This window comes from Diabrotica virgifera, chromosome 5, assembly GCF_917563875.1.
Source record: "Diabrotica virgifera virgifera chromosome 5, PGI_DIABVI_V3a".
In the NCBI taxonomy this organism is placed as follows: domain Eukaryota; kingdom Metazoa; phylum Arthropoda; class Insecta; order Coleoptera; family Chrysomelidae; genus Diabrotica; species Diabrotica virgifera.
In genome coordinates, this window is record NC_065447.1 from 63129070 (window position 1) to 63151777 (window position 22708).

Genomic DNA, 22708 nt, shown 5'->3' on the forward strand with positions numbered 1-22708 from the left:
TTTATTGTACTCAATGGCCTTTTCTGTGATTTGTCTCAGTACAAATACGGCGTCTACGCAGGATCTTTCGGATCTGAATCCTTGTTGTTCATCTGATAAAGTTGTTAGTTTATTGATTTTGTTGGTTAGGACTTTTGTGGTTAGCTGTATTAAAGTGCGGTATTTAGTAGATTTATACCTCTATAATTGTTGGGGTCTTCTTTGTCTCCTTTCTTGAACATTGGTATCATTATGCTGTTTCTCCATGTGTCTGGTATCTTGCAGTGCAATATTAGTTTTTGTATAAGTTTTAAAATACTGTAGTCGGTTTTTCGATTCTTGCACTTCTGATTATATATGTTCCAGAGCTAAGTTGAAGAGTTGTGGCGCATCTCTCTATTTAAGTCCATTGTTTTAGAAAAGCTACATAAATGACAATATTAGAATACATTTAATTATATTTATAATATGCATTTACATCCAATTATTACAAAAAAATAGGAAACTTGAGAACAATATTTTCTATTACATAACAGAATTGAACTGCAATACAATAAAATAGTAGGTAGTAATGGTACCAAATAACCCAAAAATTATTCTGCGATTAAGATCAAAAAATCCACAGGCGGTGATTGTCGGCTTTGTAGCTTGAATATGACTTGCCATGTTAAGCAATGCTTGCTTCTCCTCAGAAAATATCGGAAAAGTCCCTTGTAGTTCAAAACATCGTACAACCAGCTTTTGGGATTCAGAAGTTATAGAATCACAAGCAAAAATGACGAGGACTGGCCACACCTACGAAAAATGTTAGTAGTACCTAATCAATATAATTTATTTTTATTTACATACTTTTTGATATTTCCTATTAATCTATTTGCGACTCTCTTTGAACAATAGAATACTATGTTATTATTTCAACTCTATTAGCAGTAGGTACTAGTAGTATTGTTTTTTTTTTTTATAAATGTGCAATTCAATAAGACTAATCACAGAATGTCATTACAAATGAGACAAAGAACAATTTAAAAACTATAGAAGCATATTAGTCCAGAGTAATAAGGATTTTCTAGAGACACTCAAAAATCCAGGTAGCTAACTACTTTTTGAAGTGAAAACTTCTTTAGGGACGTTGTTCGATTTTTGGATAGGGGAAAAAGCATTGAGTTTGCGACCGTCATCGCGACCGTCATCGCGACCGTCATCGCAACCGTCATCGCAACCGTCATTGCGACCGTCGTCGCTTATGTTATATATTATGTGTAGGTTTATATAAATTGTATAGAAGTATTTAAATTTAAAATAAATGTAAAACCTATGTTAGGATGGGGAATAAGGATTTATTTCGCGACCGTCATCTCTTCGGCGAAATAAATTTTGTACGTATAATTATTATGTGTATGTATACAGTACGTAAATCGTTCAGCTGGACATAGGGAATATACATTGAGAGAATTGTGGCAATTGCGGTAACCTGTGTTAGGCCGATGTCAGATTATGCGTTTTAACCGGATGCGTTTCCGCCGCATCCGGTGAAAACGCATAGTGTGACAGATCGGTCCGGTTGCGTTGGAAACGGATGCGTTTTGAGTAATCGGTACGCGCTTACAAACTGCACCAGACTAAACGCATAGTGTGACAGGTCGGTCCGGTTGCGTTGGAAACGGATGCGTTTTCACCGCATCCGGTCAAAACGCATAATGTGGCATCGGCCTTAGTTGAAGCTTCTGTTCGAGTACGGGTTTTTGGTGCAATAGAGCTGTTAGAACGAATAGAATTAGTGACTTTTGAAGCATGGCTATCCATAAATAAATCAAAAACAAAGTTTATGATTAATTAGTTAATAATTTTACTTTAATTGCTAAAATATTTTTTATTTCAAAACTAATTTCAAAACTAAACCGTTTTCCCATTCCCTTAGGCCGAAAATACTTAGCTACTACATTGTAATATTTTGACGTTTATTTGTGTCAGTCGAAATGAGTTGTCAATTTTGAGGTTAATGTCCCTTAATGTTAACAACCATATTGTCTTAGACATCTCAGTCGTCTGACATCTCAGTCAGAACTGAGAGAGCTCAGTTGCCACAATAGTCTCAATATAATACAATGTATGTATTTATGTATCTAAATACAGTGATGAGCGCGCTAATAACCGGCAAAATAGCATAAAAGATGGAAAACGTATTAAGTTGTGAGATAAAAAGAAATGAAACTAGTCGAGCTGGGAAATTTAGCGAAATTAACCTATGAATTTACGTTATATTGATTGTTTCTCACCTTTAAACGTACAAGATGAGTATGTTAACTAAAACTGTCACTGTGACAATGGCAGTTGCCAAACTCATCCGATACGTCTAAAGGTGAGAAATAATCAACATAATGTAAATTCATAGGTTAATATCGCTCAATTTCCCAGCATTTCTTTTTATCTCACAACTTAATACTTTTTCCATCTTTTCTGCTATTTTGCCGGTTATTAGCACGCTCATAACTGTATATACAGTGTATGTTCCCTATGTCCAGCTGAACGATTCACGTACTGTATATAAATTTTGTAGAAGTATTTAAATTTAAAATAAATGTACAATCTATTTTGAGATGGGGAAAAAGAATTGATTTAGCGACCGTCATGTCATCGCGACCGTCATCGCTTCGACGAACTAAATTTTGTGCGTGTATTATTATAATCTACGTATAATAATAGTAATATTATTGAAGTGAAATCTTCTTTGGGGACGTTGTGCACTTTTTAGATGAGGAAAAAGTATTGAATTAACGACCGTCATCGCAACCGTCATTGCTTCGACGAAATAAATTTTTGAAGTGGACACTTCTTTAGTGACGTTGTGCACTTTTTAGATGGGGAAGAAGTATTGAATTATTAGTGACCGTCATCGCGACCGTCATTACTTCGACGAAATAATGTTTTGAAGTGAAAACTTTCTTAGGGACGTTTTGCCCTTTTTAAATGGGGGAAAAGTGTTGAATTAGCGACCGTCATCGCTTCGGCGAAATAAATTTTTGAAGTGAAAACTTCTGTAGAAACGTTGTGCACTTTTTAGATGGGGAAAAAGTATTGAATTAGCGACCGTCATCCCGACCGTCATTGCTTCGACGAACTACATTTTTGAAGTGAAAACTTCTTTAGGGAGGTTGTGCACTTTTAGATGGGGAAAAGTATTGAATTAGCGACCGTCATCGCGACCGTCATTGCTTCGACGAAATAATGTTTTGAAGTGAAAACATTCTTAGGGACGTTTTGCCCTTTTTAAATGGAGAAAAAGTATTGAATTAGCGACCGTCATTGCTTCGACGAAAATAAATTGTTTAAGTGAAAACTTCTTTAGGGACGTTGTGCCGTTTTTAGATGGGGAAAAAGTATTGAATTAGCGACCGTCATCGCGACCGTCATTGCTTCGACAAACTAATTTTTGAAGTGAAAACTGCTTTAGGGACGTTTTGCACTTTTTCGATCGGGAAAAAGTATTAAATTAGCGACCGTCATTGCTTTAACGAAATAAATTTTTGAAGTTCAAACTTCTTTAGAGACGTCTTGCTCTTTTTAGATGGAGAAAAAGTATTGAATTAGCGACCGTCCTCGCGACCGTCATTGCTTCGACGAAATAAATTTTTGAAGTGAAAACTTCTTTAGGGACGTTGTGCCCTTTTTAGATGGGGAAAAAGGATTGAATTAGCGACCGTCATTGCTTCGACGAACTAATTTTTGAAGTGAAAACTGCTTTAAGGACGTTTTGCACTTTTTTGATGGGGAAAAAGTATTAAATTAGCGAGTGTCATTGCTTTAACGAAATAAATTTTAGAAGTGAAAACTTCTTTAGAGACGTCGTGCTCTTTTTAGATGGAGAAAAAGTATTGAATTAGCGACCGTCATTGCTTCGACGAAATAAATTTGTGAAGTGAAAACTTTTTTAGGGACGTTTTGCACTTTTTAGATAGGGAAAAAGTATTGTGTTTGCAACCGTCATCACTTTGCCGAACTAAATTTCGTACGCAACGCGTATATAATATGGGTATAGCACTTCTTTTTGAATGGGGAAAAAGCATTGAGCTCGTAATTTAGATACTATAAGAAGTTTTCACTTGTGTCGGCACTACCATGAGTGCTTTGAATTTTTGGTTATTGTAGATCTATAGGAAGAAAACCTACTTGTTTCCTGCCTAGAGTTCGCGTCCGTTCTTTAATTATTAACAATTTAGTGCAAAAATCGTGATTTTTTCGATTTTTTGCACTCCATTCAAAAGCTAAATGGTTGACATAAAATTACAAAATTCAGTTTTTTAGAACATTGAAAAACCTTCAAAATGCCGATTTTTGAAAGTTATAAAGTTAATTTGTTGCTAGCAAACTGCAAAATAAGTGAAAAATCGTTATTTGTTAATAACTTTTACTAAAACTACCTTAGAACTTTAGTGTTTTACTCAAAGTTGGGTATTGGCGTACTTAACAAACCTTCAAAATTTAAGACCGATCCATTAATTAGTTTAAGAGTTATTCTACTTGTTTATCCCAGCGACCTTTATTTTGCAATAAGATAAGACAGAAAATAATGAAGATATAGTCCATAAAGCCCCTGCGCATCCGATAGAAAAAATATTCCGATTCGGATTTTTTGCACAATCTTACTCAACAAGGACCTCTTTTTATTGGCTTGGACAAACTCTGCAATCGTAGGTGGTCATTATGACTATCATTTAGGGCATTTCACTCTTCATCCTTACAGCTCCCTATTCTTGGCGAGTTATACCTTCGGATATAGCTGCGAGTTTCGTTTTGTGTGTGTGTGTGTGTGTGTGTGTGTGTGTGTGTGTGTGTGTGTGTGTGTGTGTGTGTGTGTGTGTGTGTGTGTGTGTGTGTGTGTGTGTGTGTGTGTGTGTGTGTGTGTGTGTTTGTATTACATTTATTATGGCATCATGTGTGTGCATTTTGCTACGTTATGGCATCTGCGAGCTTTGTGGCATCATACACGCGATGCCATAAAATTTGAAGTCGATTTTTAGCATCTACGGCATTATATTGTCACAGATAGCGTCATTTTAATATTTTGTAATATTTTGGTGTGTATGATGCCATAAGATGATATCGTTGTACATTCACACACATGTATTTGTTATGGCATCATTCTCGCTGCGTATATAGTCCTGCCCCCTACGATTAAAATAATATGTGCATGAAATAATTTACACTCCTTTGGAACATGATGCCATTAGGTACGGGCTATCAGAAGCGAGTGGTGTGTACCTAATTTGCGGAATTATATCGATTTATACTTTGTTAGTTTTTTGTTGTTGTTGTTGTGGCCGTTATAAAGATAATGTAGTGTGTGTGATGTTATCATGACAATGTACGTAAACTTCAAAAATATCACAGGTCAACCAGGGGCAACTGAAGCTCTAATATATTATATTCTCGAAGGTTTTTGGTGGTTGGTGCACTGAATGTGAATCTGGGGTCAAAATTGTTGTGTCACGTCAAGTTTTCGAGATATCGTAACCTTTATTGTATAATTTCTAATATCTCATTTTTGATAACTTTGAAATAAATGAAATATAAAATGAAAATACTGAAAGCCAAGGGTAAACTAATGAACTACACGCAACATAGAGTATTTAATTTTAGAATGTGACCTAACAGTAAAAAATATAGAAATACCTAAGTACAAAGAAACCTTAGGAAGATAGCAACAAATGAAAGACTAATGGAAAAAGGACAAAATTGGCTATGGTTTCATAGTTATTGAAGGCATTAAATGGAAATGGAACCAAAAAACAAGCAGAATAGGAAAAGTAACAAACAATGCAGAACCAGCTAGTTCATAAAACTAGCTGAAGAAAACCGTGACCAGACATCTCGTAACGCGACAATTCGTAACCGGACAAGTGGTAACGGACAACTCGTAAAGGCGACAGTTCGTAACAGCCACACTTCATAACGGCGACAGTTCGTAACTATACAAGTTCGTAACGGACAATTCGTAAACGTCCAAATTGAATTATTCTGTTTATGTTTGTTAACGTGAAAACTAACTGTTATTACAGTTATAATTGAATGTTTATCAATTTAATGAATCAGTACCGGGATGAACATGTTTAATACATTTTATATTTCGTGTTTCAGAATAATATATTAAAAGTCCTTAATAACAAACAAATATTTAAATACATACAAACTTTTAACAATATTTTTAAAAGTTTATCCCTCTCATTGTTCCTTAAATTTACATATACCTAGACAAAGGACTAATAAAGTAATTAATGAAATCTTTAAGCCAGCAACCGTCTTTAGACATTCCCAACTTTTTAAGTAAACATTTTGTAAAGGAAAACAACTTTTCTTCTTCTTCACTTGCCTTGTCCGTTGCGGACGTTGGCTATCATCATAGCAATTTTAATTTTGTTTGCGGCGTTTCTGAATAACTCGATCGATGTTAGTCCAAACCATTGATCTAAGTTTTGAAGTCATGAGTGTCTTCTTCTTCCGGGTCCGCGTTTGCTTTCTATTTTACCCTGTATTATTAGTTGGAGTATATAATATTTATCATGTCTCACAATATGACCGAGGTATTCAAGTTTCTGTTTCTTAATTGTGAAAGAGATTTCTTTTTGTTTTCCCATTCGGTGCAGTAACTCTACGTTTGTGGTATGAGTCGTCCAGGATATTTTGAGGATACGTCGATACACCCACATTTCGAATGCCTCCAGCTTTCTCATTAATGTTTCCGTCAGTGTCCATGCCTCTGCGCCATACAGCAAGACTGGAAATAAATAGCACTTTTGTAGCCATATTTTTAGTAGGAGAGATATGTCGGATCGGGTGAATATATTATTAATGTTGTTAAATGTTGCTCTGGCATTTCAATTCTAGATCGTATTTCGGTTGTTTGATCCCATTTGGAGTTGACGACTGTTCCAAGGTATATATACGAGTCTACGTGTTAAATTAGTTGGTTTTTTATTTTTAATTGTCTGGCAGGTTTTGAATTTGGCTGACCAGCATCCATTTTGTTTTATTTATGTTGAGGTTAAGTCCTCTTTCTTCACTCGTTCTTTGTACCATGTCCATTAAGATACTGTGAAAAACAACACTTGTCCAAAAATTAAAATTTTGGCAAATCAAGAAAAACTTCCCAGACATCTGTTGTTTTCTATAGAAACATCCAAATGTTCTATGTAGTTTACTCCGGACATCATAGATTTTTACAAAACTAAATGTGTCGGATGGATAAAGAAACTACTATTCTATGAGAAGAATACATAAAATCGAATTTTCTTAAAATGGACATGTATTGTTTTTCAAATAAACGCTTTAATTTTAAAAATGTTTATTCTGATACTGATTTATTAAATTGATTATTTTTTTCACCCGTCAAATTCTGACGTTTTTGCTTTTTCAGCCAATCACCACGCGTCTTTCTAGCCAATCATTGAGTGTAATACTGATAAAACAGCCTCTTCTTTGATAAAACAGTCTCTTCCCTGATAAAACTTAAGGTACCCTAAATTTCACATAATACGTACATACCTTAATTACGAACGACATTGGAAAATCTCATATTAGTTATAAAAATTGTGTTTTTAATAATTGTTCATTTTCGATTTAAACAGTTTTTTATGTATTAACAATATAATAAATAAATTGGTTCATTTTTAAATCATAAAATAATTTAGCTATAACCTACTTAAGACATTGATCCTAGTTGTCTTAAAAATATTTCACAGATGTATTTACTAATAATACATTTACTAATATTTACTAATTATACTAATAATATTTACTAATAATACATATTGGTTCACAAAATAATCTTTTCAAATACCACTTGTCCTCTAAATTTTGCTTGATAAATTTTTTCGTTTTTATACTTAAACTTCTTTATTTAGGGTAAAATCACTCCAAACAAACCGAAATGGATAAAATCACTCGTCCTTCGGACTCGTGATTTTATCATTCGGTTTGTTTTCGTAATTTTACCAAATAAAGAAGTTTTCGTGAAAACAAAAAAATTTATCGATAAAATTTAGAGGACTCGTGGTATTACCTTTGATAAACATAATTTCATTTATAGTTGTTTAACAGTTAGTTTCAACGTTAACAAAAATAAGCAGAATAATTCAATTTGGACGTTACAAATTTGTATAGTTACGAACTGTCGCCGTTATGAAGTGTCGCCGATACGAACTGTCGCTATTACGAATTGTCCGTTACCATTTGTCCGGTTACGAACTGTCGCGTTACGAGATGTCATGGAACCGAAGAAAACACAAAGACGGAATGAGAAACAAAACAGGCACAGTACAGGGACATGAACAGATCTAAAGATAATAACACAAACGGAAGGAAAAACAAAGTACAAGTTAAGCACAGAAAAAAACAAAACAATTCTGAAAATGGCATCATGGAAAGTAACAGGTATAAATGGAAAGGCAATAGAACTGCGGGAAGAAACTAGAAATAAGAACACAGAGACAAAGAAGGAAGGAAGAGGATCAATAATATTAGAAAAAGGAATGTTACTAATATACAGTAAAGTGGTAGAAACGAAGAGAGCTCAGGCAAGAGTAGCGTGCATAATAAAAATGAATATTATCAATAAAGTAAAAAATTGGATATATTACAACGAACATTACTAAGCGTAGACGTAGATATGGATATAGAGGAAACCAATACAAAACTAATCATATGCTATGGACCAGATGAAGACGCAACAAAAAACGAAAGTAATGAGTTCTGGGATAAGTTCCCAGAAGTGATAAATATTTGTACCTACAGAGAAAATTATGATCACAGGAGACATGAACAGTAGAGTGGGAAAAGAAGCAGAAAAAGGGAACAATGTCATTGGACCTTATGGGGAGGAAAAAATAAACAAAACTGGAAATTACCACTCAAATTCTGTCTAGGTCTAGACAATAACCTGGTGATTATGAACACACACTTCCGGCATAAAAGTATACACAAGATCACAAGAGAAGTCAAATCAAGAGAAGAACAATCAATTATGGACTATACTATAGTGCAAAAAGCAGAAGAACTGGATAAGGGACGTAAGGGTGAAAAGGTGTTATGAAATTGGCAGTGACCACTATATACTGGAAACCACATTCAAAAGCAAAAGAAAAGAAATAAAAAGGAATGAGAGCATAAACAGAAAACACAAAGAAATAATAACAAAATTGTAAACTAAGGGAAGAATCAACGAATCAACGAAAATAATATACACAGACGAGCTAGAGAAAGAGATGGAAAATGAACACGAAACAACAGAAATAATAGAAGAAGAATGGGAAAGATTTAAAAATGCGATGATAAAATCAGCTAATGCAATATGTGGGACTACAAGAAATAATAGCAGAGAGAAACGAACATCTTGGTGGAATGATGAAGTAAAAAGATAAATAAAAGAAAAGAAGAAATTATAAAAACAATACGTACAAGACAAAACACAAAAAAATATGAAAATTATAAGAGACAAAGAACAAAAATGAAAGAGATAGTGAAGGAAGAGGAAAAGAAAAGTTGGGAAAAATTCGGAAAAAAAATGGAAGAAAACAGCACAGAAACTGTAAAGTTATTTTATAGAACACTGAAGAACCTAAAAAGCAACAAAGAAACAAAGGTGAGACAAATAATGAACAAGGAAGGAACAACAATAAACGATAAGAAAATAATGGAAATATGGAGGGAACACTTCGAGCTGATACTGAATGGAAAGCAAGGGAATACAATGGAAAAAGAAAGCCAGATCAATAGAGGGTCCATGAGAAACACGGAAAATCAAGAAACTTTAGAAAAAGAAGAACTGGAAGAAGCAATAAGAAAGATAAAGATTAGAGAAGTACCAGGAAGCGATGAAGTAGCACCAGAAATGATGAAATATATAGAAGTAAAAAAAAATTAATTTTTATAATTTGTTTAATTTGTTTTCATAAAAAAATTACTATGCATATAGAACCTAATATGGAAAATAAAAGTAATACCCAGACAATGGACAAATGCAGTAATTACAGTAGAATCCCGATTATCCGTGCTCCTTGGGACCGGAGGTGGCACGAATAATTGAAAAGCACGGATAATTGAGAAGCACGGATAATCCGAACATCACATCAAGCACTTATTTTGTATTTGCTGTCTTTTTCTATAAATAACAAACGTTTGTTATAGACAAGGACAGCAAATACAAGGAAAGTGATTGATGTGATCGTTCATGGGTACTCTTTGAGTGTGGCATCAAGAGTGTGGCAAGCAAAACCAATAGCGAAGAACAGAAGACGACGAAGCATTAAAGAATGGAATAGTCACATCTCGCAGATACTAGAAAGTAAGAGAAAAACTTGGCAAGAAGCAACACAAATGGCCACCAATAGGAAAGAATGGAGGAAGTTCATTGAGAGTTAGACGAAACTCCCGACACCTCAGAAGATTAAGACACTGATTAAGATTGAATGAATGGCCCAACACCGAAAGGTATCAATGAGTCTACTGATTAAGTAAGTAAAGAAGTAAGTTTTTTCGCATCACCTTTTAGTTCAATTGTCAAACATTAAAGAGCAGGTGTACAAGAATCAAGAAAAGAGAAAATCATCGGCAATAGAAGAGATGCGAGTGATATGAATTAAAAAAAATAATAATAGATTAAACAAAATTGTAGAAATAAATATCTGCAAAAAAAGAAACACAAGTTAAAAAAAAAAAAAGAAAAAAAGAAACGCAGTCAGTAAAAACTCTTAAAACACCTCAAAAACCCCATGGATGCCCGAACAAATAAAATCCGTAATGGCTTTCTTTAAATTTGATTTGAAGAAGGAAGTACTACCAGGAAAACAAAAATGTGAATAGTGCAAATCAAAATACACAGTATTAGAAATGAGAAAATTTACGGATATAAAGTTTTATTTGAAAAACTCTTAGAGCCGCAATAAGCGACTAATAAATAATAATGACAATAAATTAATAAGATAGAATTTATGCAAATTGTTTGCAAATAACTGACAATGTTAAAAAAACAAGAATTTGTTCTGTAATTTATTAGTTTTTTATTATCCCAAAAATGTCGGGCATAATTCAAGTATTAAGTCATGGTGTGTCAAGTGTGGTATTTATGACATCTCAAGGTACATGTGGCATCTGATGCCACAAGTAATGTTATCATAGTTTTCCCTGTAGTTTTGTTTAGAAGGAGGGTATAACAAAATTAGAAATATATTACTGATCCACACCTAATTAGAATCAACCTAACGTACGTAGACTTGATGATGCCACTTTGCAGTCTGAAGCACAGATGCCACAACAAATGCGGCGCCGTGTGTGTGTGTGTGTGTGTGTGTGTGTGTGTGTGTGTGTGTGTGTGTGTGTGTGTGTGTGTGTGTGTGTGTGTGTGTGTGTGTGTGTGTGTGTGTGTGTGTGTGTGTGTGTGTGTGTGTGTGTGTGTGTGTGTGTGTGTGTGTGTGTGTGTGTGTGTGTGTGTGTGTGTGTGTGTGTGTGTGTGTGTGTGTGTGTGTGTGTGTGTGTGTGTGTGTGTGTGTGTGTGTGTGTGTGTGTGTGTGTGTGTGTGTGTGTGTGTGTGTGTGTGTGTGTGTGTGTGTGTGTGTGTGTGTGTGTGTGTGTGTGTGTGTGTGTGTGTGTGTGTGTGTGTGTGTGTGTGTGTGTGTGTGTGTGTGTGTGTGTGTGTGTGTGTGTGTGTGTGTGTGTGTGTGTGTGTGTGTGTGTGTGTGTGTGTGTGTGTGTGTGTGTGTGTGTGTGTGTGTGTGTGTGTGTGTGTGTGTGTGTGTGTGTGTGTGTGTGTGTGTGTGTGTGTGTGTGTGTGTGTGTGTGTGTGTGTGTGTGTGTGTGTGTGTGTGTGTGTGTGTGTGTGTGTGTGTGTGTGTGTGTGTGTGTGTGTGTGTGTGTGTGTGTGTGTGTGTGTGTGTGTGTGTGTGTGTGTGTGTGTGTGTGTGTGTGTGTGTGTGTGTGTGTGTGTGTGTGTGTGTGTGTGTGTGTGTGTGTGTGTGTGTGTGTGTGTGTGTGTGTGTGTGTGTGTGTGTGTGTGTGTGTGTGTGTGTGTGTGTGTGTGTGTGTGTGTGTGTGTGTGTGTGTGTGTGTGTGTGTGTGTGTGTGTGTGTGTGTGTGTGTGTGTGTGTGTGTGTGTGTGTGTGTGTGTGTGTGTGTGTGTGTGTGTGTGTGTGTGTGTGTGTGTGTGTGTGTGTGTGTGTGTGTGTGTGTGCTTGTTTGTGGTTGTGAGCATTGAGCATATATAAGATACATAAACAAGATAAGAGAATTAGATTCTCATCTGAATTATCTAAAACAAATATTGATCTATTTGATTAACTCCTTACCATCACGGAAATCACTAACAATAAGTTTAATAGCAATAATACTAGGTCTCTAGTTGTTATCTCTCCCTGTAGCCAAGTAAAATTTTCCTCTGAATTCGCATAGTGAATACATGAAATAGAAGAGGTAAGATTCGATAGCAATATGTGAAGACCAAACATGTAATCTATCTTTTTGGTCAGTTTATACAGCTTGATATGTTGGTTCCCGATATTATTCAATATAGCAAATCTTTTTCTATGAAAATCGTTTTTCAAGAAGGTATTTAATTTATTATATGCTACATATATTCCGTGAACGTGGTAAAATATTATATTTAATTTAACTTGCTGAATTAACATTATAAAATATTTAATAAAATAATTTTGCTGGTACAGTGCACCATAGTATATTAAAACAACATTTCTGCTGAGTAATAAAATGGTATGAAAAGTTATATTAATGGGGAATATGTAGTTAAAGTGTTTGCTAAAGTTTGTTAAAGCATTGAGCATATATAAGATACATAAACAAGATAAGAGAATTAGATTCTCATCTGAATTATCTAAAACAAATATTGATCTATTTGATTAACTCCTTACCATCACGGAAATCACTAACAATAAGTTTAATAGTAATAATACTACGTCTCTAGTTGTTATCTCTCCCTGTAGCCAAGTAAAATTTTCCTCCGAATTCGCATAGTGAATACATGAAATAGAAGAGGTAAGATTCGATAGCAATATGTGAAGACCAAACATGTAATCCATCTTTTTGGTCAGTTTATACAGCTTGATATGTTGGTTCCCTATATTATTCAATATAGCAAATCTTTTTCTATGAAAATCGTTTTTCAAGAAGGTATTTAATTTATTATATGCTACATATATTCCGTGAACGTGGTAAAATATTATATTTAATTTAACTTGCTGAATTAACATTATAAAATATTTAATAAAATAATTTTGCTGGTACAGTGCACCATAGTATATTAAAACAACATTTCTGCTGAGTAATAAAATGGTATGAAAAGTTATATTAATGGGGAATATGTAGTTAAAGTGTTTGAAATAAGCGTCGCTTTTTGTTAAAGAAAATACAATTTTCACTCTTGAGAAACATTGAAACAACTTGCACCAACTTTTCATTTGCCAAAAGGCTGAGCCCAACATCATAAGGAAAATATCAATTATAAAAAGAAAGTCTCTTAACAATTCTGTCATGATTGTCGCTTTATAAACGCGAGCTGTCAAAATGTCGTGAAATATGTACAATTTAATAAAGCAGTATGTTTGTATTGTGGCCAAAGTAATAAAACATACCGAGGAATAGACTTTGTAAAATATTTTCCATTTTAATGTTAAGGTTTCGATATTAAATATAGGCAGAATAGCTAACACATTTGCTAGTTTAAAAAAATTTGGTGTGTCCATCTGTAGTTCAAAATTGTGCTTCATGTGATTTCAACTGTATGTTAGCTGGCGAAAATATTATTTCCACTTTTAACTTTAATAAGATTAATGTGTTTACATTCAATTTATAACAAAAAAATGGCAATTATTTAAATGGACGTAAAATTGATGAAATAAACTGTTTTCTGGGAAAGCTTTTTATAATAAATAGGTACTTACTTGATATTGCATAATAGAATTAAAGAGCATATTGCAACATAATGGTAATGGTAGGGGAGCAAAGTATGCTAAATGTGCAGTCACTCGAGCGCTTTGGGGACCTATTGGTTTGTGAAGAGTAGGTCCTAAAACCAAAAAAAGTTAAGTAAAGTTTTCCATTTTAGTGGGGACTTGTCCATTTTTAATTTAATTTTCCATTTCCAACAATGTTTTTTTTAGATTATAGCGCCATCTATCCATAATTCGAAAAAATGTCTCGAATAAAAGTTACTTATCTTAACGTAAGGAATCCAAATCTGCAATAAAAAATGGGGGCTTCTATTTGAGGTTTTAAAGTAACCCTCTTACCCCACCTCCGTGGGGGGTCGTGTATGGTGCCATTCGATAGATTTTTCAAAAATATTGAATACGTGTTTTTTCAGTTTTTTGATCTGATGTTCATTTCGCTAAATATCGCGGGATTCGTATTTAAAATATTAAATTTACCCACCACCCCTCTCCGTGGGAAGTCGTGTTTAGTATCATTCGATGGGAAGGGGCTCCTATTTAAGGTTTTAAAGTAACCCTCTTACCCCACCTCTGTGGGGGGTCGTGTATGGTGCCATTCGATAGATTTTTCAAAAATATTGAATAAGTGTATTTTTCAGTTTTTCGATCTGATGTTCATTTCGCTAAATATCGCGGGATTCCTATTTAAAATATTAAATTTACCCACCACCCATCTCCGTGGGAAGTCGTATTTAGTACCATTCGATAGATTTTTGAAAAATATTGAGTACGTATTTGTTAGTTTTTCGATCTGTCATTCATTTCGCGAAATATTCGCTTTTTTCTTGTGAAATTTTGGGACTCGCCCATTTCCTTACGCCCCGCTCAAATCGTCAGATTTTTGAAATATACACTGTTTTGCATGTACTTAACTTATTGTATCTTAATCAGACGATTTCGAGTTCTTCTAAGGATAGAATTTTTTTTCGGCCCCTCCTTAACGAACTCCCCTGCTTAAGAGCCAATATATTGTAGAGGTACATTTTCAGGGTACAAGGTTTCTCCCCATGTAATAATCTGACGCGCTCGAGTAACTGCAAAAATCCCTACTTGGGCTCCCCTACCATAAGATTAGAATAGAATAGAAATATGCTTTTTTGTGATGGAAAATTGTACAATTTTATAGACAAAGCTTACAAAAAGTCATAAAAAACAAAAACAATAACAAACATAATTTACTAAAATTATATAAATCGTAAATATAAATAAAAAAATAAGGAAGTAAATCAAAAACAATAACAACCTATGGCAAAATTTAAAAAAATTGCAAATTGCATAATCTACCTTAATAAGTTTAATAAGTTAAGCTCCTGAATATGACACTCAAATATAGATAAAAAATACTACTTGTACATAAGGGTACCTACTGTAATTTTTTAGTTATTGATTAAGAAACTCTTCTACTGAATACTAAGGTCTTTTAGATAGATATGCTTTTGTCAGTAAAAAAGTCAGAAATTTGGCAATCTAAACTAAAACGAAATACAAGAAACAAACAAAATTTTCATTCAAATAGGTGTCAGACAAGGTTGTGTGTTATCTCCAACTTTGTTTAACGTATACCTACTCGGAAATAATATTCAACGAAGCCTTGGCATAGTAATGTGGAGTTTTAATTGGGAGAAAAATTATTAATAACATCAGATAAACAGTTAACACAGCGATCCCGATTATGGCTGAAAGTATCCAATATCTTCAATTCCTTTAAATTCCAAATACATAAAAGAAAAGTTACTTGTGGTCAGTAAACAAGACGTTGGCCCTATGCAACTAATTGCCAGCAGTTAGCCGATTACAAAAGTTAACTATTTTAAATACCTTGAATGTTGAATAAACGAGACGCTAAATCCTGATGAAAAAATTAAAACTTTTATAGAAATTACAAGAGGAGCATTTATGAAACTTAGATCTATACTGTGCAATTCTCAGCTGAACTTACAACTAAGAATCAAGTTCCTAAAACTAAAATGTTATGTGTATCCTCATTACTATAGAATGTGAAACCTGGGTCATGAAGGTTAATATGATGAACAAATTAGAAGCCTTCGAGATGTGATTATATCGTAGAATGCTCAACATTTTGTGGGTTCAACGCATTTCCAATATAGTCTTAAACCGAATAGGTCAAGGCGAAGGTGACTTGCCGAGGATTATAAAAAGAGAAAGCTTGAATAACTGGGACATATTATAATGAGAGGTAGCCGGAACTGGATACTGCAGTTCATACTCAACAAAAAGATTGATGAAGAAAGGAGAATTGGTGGGAAGAAATATTCAAGGCTCCGAAATCTTCGTCAATCGTCATATCGTCAATCTTCGTGGCTTATCAGCAGATGAATTTTATTGATATTTGTTGTCCAAGATCGAGAATAATATCGGCAAATTATCATGGTCGCTGCTCACACCTAAAATTGGGCACGGTACTCAAAGAAGAAGAAACTGGGTTTCTTCTGGGAAGAACAAACCAGAAGTACCACTGGGTGTAGCTCCCACTGTGTCATTTTTTCTATCGCTCCCAAACATATTAAAGATATGTATACATATATGAAGATAAAACCAAACAAATGAAATAGAGAATGTGGAAAAATCCCCTTACGAATAATTCACACATCCACCATTTCGGGCTGGGAAAAATTTTTTTGAATAGAATCAAAGATCCAAACACCAGTTCTTAGAAATGTGTTTCGCCCTCTTCAACCTCTCTGGGCTCATCGGTAAAGATGAGAAGTTGAATATCTTTAGACACATTCCAATCAAAAAACAACATTCGAGTCCTAGACATAGCAGGAGCGTAAATCTACGCCCAACCTGAAAATGACAGTCTCAAGTTTTAATTCCCTAATTACTTTAGAGTAAGTAAGATAATGTTTATGAAAAAACAAAAGATGTAGATCTTTGAAACACACTCAGTGATCAAAAGATCCACAGGTACTGGTTTAACGACCACTCGTACGAAATCAAACAAATGAAATAGAGAATGTGGAAAAATCCCCTTACGAATAATTCACACATCCACCATTATATGAAGATATATAGGTATACAAAGATAAGATATATTGAACATATTAAAGATTGATCACAGATTGCAATAAATAAATGAAGTTAAAAAAATATTTACTTTATTAGGGGGAGACCGGGGCTGGTTGACGCATTTTTTATAGTTTTGTACCTAGATGCTAAATTAACAGATTTAGTACAACTTTTTGCCCAATGTATGAAAATCTAATCTTTTGCACAAGATATTTTGTAAAAATAAACATCTTACAAACTGTACATTATGTTCAATTTGAGAAAGCAAAATGTATGTCACTGCGCCAACCAGCCCCGCCACGGGGTTGGTTGACGCATCACATGGGGTTGGTTGTCGCCCATATTATAAAGTAAGAAAACAACAAAATAATAAACAAAAACCTTATTACCTATGAAAAATATTGGTGTATTTAACGTTCTAGAATCTAAATTTAACTCAAATATTAAATTAGGCATAAAACCAACAACATCAAATCTCTTCTTTTTTTTACATAAAGTGTAAATAAATTTCGAATAAAATAAAAGTAATAAATCGTTTTTTCATTTATTGACAAAGATTTAAACAAAAACTATATAATCAAATACATATTCCGTAAGTATACTTAATTTCAGATAGTTAGTCGCTTTCATAATTTATGCAAAAAAAAAACCAGGATCATCAGCACAAACTTCGTGCACAAGCACAAATAAAAGAGACTTAATGTATTCTTCACACTCCAAGTCGATGTCTTTATCAACTTTCTTCTTTTTTCATTTCTTTGATTCTGCTTTCTTGCCTCTGCACTTCTTCGAGAGCTTTTTTTGTTGGGGTGTCGGGTAAAATTGCTGTATCTCGCTTCCTTCTTTTATATTTAGCATCCTGAGTTCTAGCCGCTGCTTTTGGTAGTGGTTTCAAAAGGAACGGACTTAGAGGAGAGTTCTCATTTTGATTTTGGATTGACGTTTGTTTGTTTTTTTTTTGAAGAGTGAATCATGTTCCTTGGAATATCCTGGCTGCGAATGTTGTTAATTGGTTTCATCAAGTGGTCTGCGATATGATTAAAGAACGATAAAAGGTTGAATATTTTACAAAAAAAAAAGAATGTGTGTGTACTTTGTAAGCACGTAGGAAGTTATACTTCTATTATTATGATTTCAACGAAATTAATATACTTAACAGGTTATTTGTATTTTATTTAAATATTACACTAACTTTCTTTGTCTACCACTTTTAAAATTTTTTTATGAAATCGATACCAAAAATATATATAAAAAGAATATGAATCGTCTGGGAATTGAACCCGGGACCTCTTGATCTCCGGTCACACGCTCTACCTCTGAGCTATATTCCATTTGCTTTAACAGGTTACAAGATTTCTCATACATACTGACAAATTTAATAAACCAAGTGAAGTATACAAAAATACTTTAAATATACTTACTCTTATTATAAAATATCTTATTCCCGAGGAAGACAAATCCAAAGACACAAAAATTATAATAAATAATACATTTACTAAGAACACTAATATATCCTTTTATATGATATAATATGACTTATTTGCGCTGATAGCGCTGCTACATACTTGAAAGATTAGCAACGAAATACATACTGTCTGTGTGCGCATGCGCCTGGCATTATAAAATTTCACTCTCGATCGTAAAGAAGTATAACTTCAAAAATGATTAAGATTACTTTCATAAGGGTCACTTTCCTTTGAGGACAACTTCGACTCTTCATAAGGTATGCTCAAAGATGTTTCAATATTTTTGTGAGCATCAAGTTCCTTTAAACACTCTAGTTGCAGCTGTTCGTTGGATTTTTTTAACAGGTTTGTGGAATTTTCAAATAGTATAAGGTTGAATAAGGTTCTCTATATAAATCTGCAAATATTCAAATCAGTAAAACTATATTTATGCTCGGTGATGGTTGACGTATGGGTCAACCAGGCCCTCATCGAATGCGTCATCCAGCCCCAGAGCGCATGTTTGGGTATATATGGTAATCGACTCTATATTAATTAATTTTTGGAAAATATAATGATTGTATCTTATAGTCATAGTCCTAAGCTTCAATACAAAGCAAAGAACGAATTATTATCTTTAAAAATGGAATTTCTAGAACAAAAAATGTATGGTAATAAAAATTTACTCAACATTGTAAAAAAATTACAAAGCGCACTGTACACCGTACTAGTAATAGCGCCAAACTGAAACTACCTTCCGAGAGTGCGCTTTGTCGGAAGCCTTAGAACTTGTGTAAAAGCGTGATTGCCACGTTTCTTAGTTTTAAGAAAATTGGACTGCGTCAACCAACCCGGTGCGCCAACCAGCCCCAGTCTCCCCTACTTACCATTACAGAAATCACAATCAGTAAGTTCCAATCAGTAATATTAACAGGTCTTTAGTAATCATCTCTCCTTGTAGCCAAGCAAAATTTACCTCTGCATTTGCATAGTGAATACATGAAATCGAACAGGACATATTCGACAGCAATATGTGGAGACCAAATAAGTAGGTGGAAACAAAACAATATTATTGTGAATGGTGTATTTCTAGAGGAAAATAAAGCATATTAATAAACAGAATCAGCTGTAAGTAGAAAACTTTATTATAATATAATTATTTTATTATAAACAGATAACCAGGGCAGGATTTCGATTTTTACCTAGGAATAAAAGTGCTGGAAAATTAGTAACGGCCAGCGCGGGTGCGGGTGGGAATTTGAACTGTGAGTAGAGTTCTCCACGAAATTTCACCCGTGACGCATTGACTAATAACTCTTGCACAAAAAATAGCTAGGAATTAAGAACAATGAGTTCAGATAGCGAATTAGCTGATGAAATGAAAAGGAGAAGGGAAGAGGAGGAACATCCCAGCAAAAAATCAAAAAGAACAGCTATATCATCACAAAAAACAGATGAAAAAAACATAAGAGAAATGGAACAAATGATGAAAATGATGAGGGAATTAGCAATGGATATAAGAGACATAAAAAAAAGAACAATATAGATCTGGACACGAAATCACACAACTAAAGAATAAAATTAAAGAACTGAAAGATCAACAAAGCGGCTACAAAAATGAAATAAAAAAGCTGCGAGAAACAAACGAAAAAGCTATAAAACAAATAGGTCAATTAGAAAAAAAAATTAGTAAAGCAAACGAAAAAATAAAGAAATTGGAAAATGAAAGAAAGAGGATAAATGTAATAATACAAGGAACAAAAATTGATATGTTCTTATGTTCTTATGTGTAACTTTTTCAATTATGTGTAACTTTCCAGGGTTTTGGATCAGTCCTTGTACGTTCCATGTACCAATTCGCTGACATTTTCTTAAATTAAATGAAAATTTGGATTCAGTCTCACAATTTCTGCCAGGTGCCTGGTCCCTCACATCTTGGCAGCCGATAGCAAATTTTACACCATCCGACCCGGAACCGAGATGGCGTCGAGCGTGAGTCGGGTCGCTACACATTCCATCTTCACTTACTGAAATTGCCATCGTTATGGGAAGAAATTCTCTTGGGAAAATAGTGCAGTGGTTTCCCTTTGAATTCTGCACCGCTGTATATGTGCCGTTTCCGTGTCTATGATTCTCGCCGCATGGTCAGTTTTGTAACAGCCAGCTGCCACTGTCCAACCTATCACCATGTCTGGCTACCCTCAGTTAGTTTAGCCTGCAGACCAATGCAGTTGCTCGGGATGTGACACGTGGAGCCATAAGTGGGAGTTGGGTGCCTTATGAGGACCAGTTATCAAAAACAATCTCCCGTCGATGACATTTGATGTGGTCGTTCCAATAAAAGGTGCTACCTCTATAACACATTCTTACACCACACACCACACATTAAAAATGTTATTTTTTGGTATTTTCCTCTTATTCTTAGTATGCATACTCTCTCTGAAATTGGTTTAAACTCAACGATTAGATCTTTCAGCTTTTTGTTTACTACAAATCCTGTGCCCAACATTCTATTTTCCCCTCCGCTATTGAAAAATAAATAGTCATTTATTTCCATTGAGTTTTGGACTAGTTGTTTAATTTCTTGTAGTGCTACTATTTCGAATTTATATTTTTTGCATTCATCTAGTAGGTGTTTCAGTTTTCCTTCTTCGTATGTTCCTCTTACATTCCATGTTCCTACTAATATATATTCGTTTACGGGCTTCTTTTCATTAATAATCCGTACATTTTGTCTATTTTGTGTACCTTTACTTTGCCATGTCGTCTCCGTTATTTCAGTCTGCTTTAGTTGTATTGCTAGTTTTTTGGTTGTATATTTTTCTCTTTTATGGGTTGTTGTTGAATGCTATTCCATGTCCATATTTCACCATTAATGATTAGCTTCTGGTATCCTATTTTTATATTTTTTCCATTATGCCTCGCTACCATAGCCTTGCTTCTAATTTCTTTCTGGAAAATTCTTTCTTCTTTTGACATATCATTAATATAGATTCTTTCGTCCTTTTTGGCTTTTAATTTACCTTTATTTTTCATTACTTCTATTTTGTTTTTTACGCTGTTAAGTTCCACTATGACAGTATTTTTTTCTTATTTTCCTTGCTCCATTTACATCTACTGAAACTTGTAGCTCTTTTTCTATAAAATTCTCCATAGCCCCTCGTAAAACTTTCTGATCATTTGTATCAATTTTTATTCCTTGTATTATTATATTTTTCCTTTTTCTTTCATTTTCCAATTTCTCTATTTTTTCATTTGCTTTACTAATTTCTTTTTCTAATTGACCTATTTGTTTTATAGCACAGTTAAAATTCCCACCCGCACCCGCGCTGGCCGTTACTAATTTTCCAGCACTTTTATTCCTAGGTAAAAATCAAAATCCTGCCCTGGTTATCTGTTTATAATAAAATTAATTATATTATAATAAAGTTTTCTACTTACAGCTGATTCTGGTTATTAGTATGCTTTATTTTCCTGTAGAAATACACCATTCACAATAATATTGTTTTGTTTCCACCTACTGTAAAACCTGCTTTGTTTATATTCGATATCACACAAGTTTTTATCACTTTACACAAGAATTTAATTCCTTATCGTTGGGATTACTTATATTTTTTAGTAAACATCTATTCTTATGTAAAATCGTCCAATAAACACGATGGTTAAATTATTTTTCCGCTAGCTACTGTAGTTTTCGAGAAAATTGTGGAAAATCTCGTAATTTACAATCTACAATCTCGTAAAATCTGTATTTTACTATTTTTCCGGATTTCCCGGCATTTTCTCGCAAAATAGCACATCTATTTTTATGTAAAATCGTCCAATAAACACCATGGTTTGATTATTTTTCCGCTAGCCACTGTAGTTTTCGAGAAAATTGCGGAAAATCTCTATTTTACGATTTTTCCGGATTTCCCGGCATTTTCTCGCAAAAAATCACATCTATTTTTATGTAAAATCGTCCAATATACACGATGGTTTAATTATTTTTCCGATAGCTACTGTAGTTTTCGAGAAAATTGCGAAAAATCCCTATTTTACGATTTTTCCGGTTTTTCCGGCATTTTCTCGCAAAAAAACATATCTATTTTTATGTAAAGTCGTCAAATAAACACGATGGTTTGATTGTTTTTCCGCTAGCTATTGTAGTTTTCAAGAAAACTGCAGAAAAGCTCTAATTTACGATTTTTCCGGATTTCCCGACATTTTCTCGCAAAACTAATTTTAGATTCGGATTCCTGAGGGTCGAAAACATATTTGCAAAAG

At 34.0% G+C, this 22708-nt stretch overlaps 1 long non-coding RNA gene across 1 annotated transcript; it reads right to left on the reverse strand.

The window, feature by feature from the left end:
• Positions 1–419: 419 nt before the first annotated feature.
• Positions 420–19531, reverse strand: LOC126884193 (uncharacterized). Its single transcript, XR_007697872.1, has 2 exons — positions 19330–19531; positions 420–774 (listed from the first exon to the last, which is right to left on the reverse strand). It is a non-coding gene; the product is annotated as an uncharacterized LOC126884193 (long non-coding RNA).
• Between the last annotated feature and the right edge of the window lie 3177 nt (positions 19532–22708).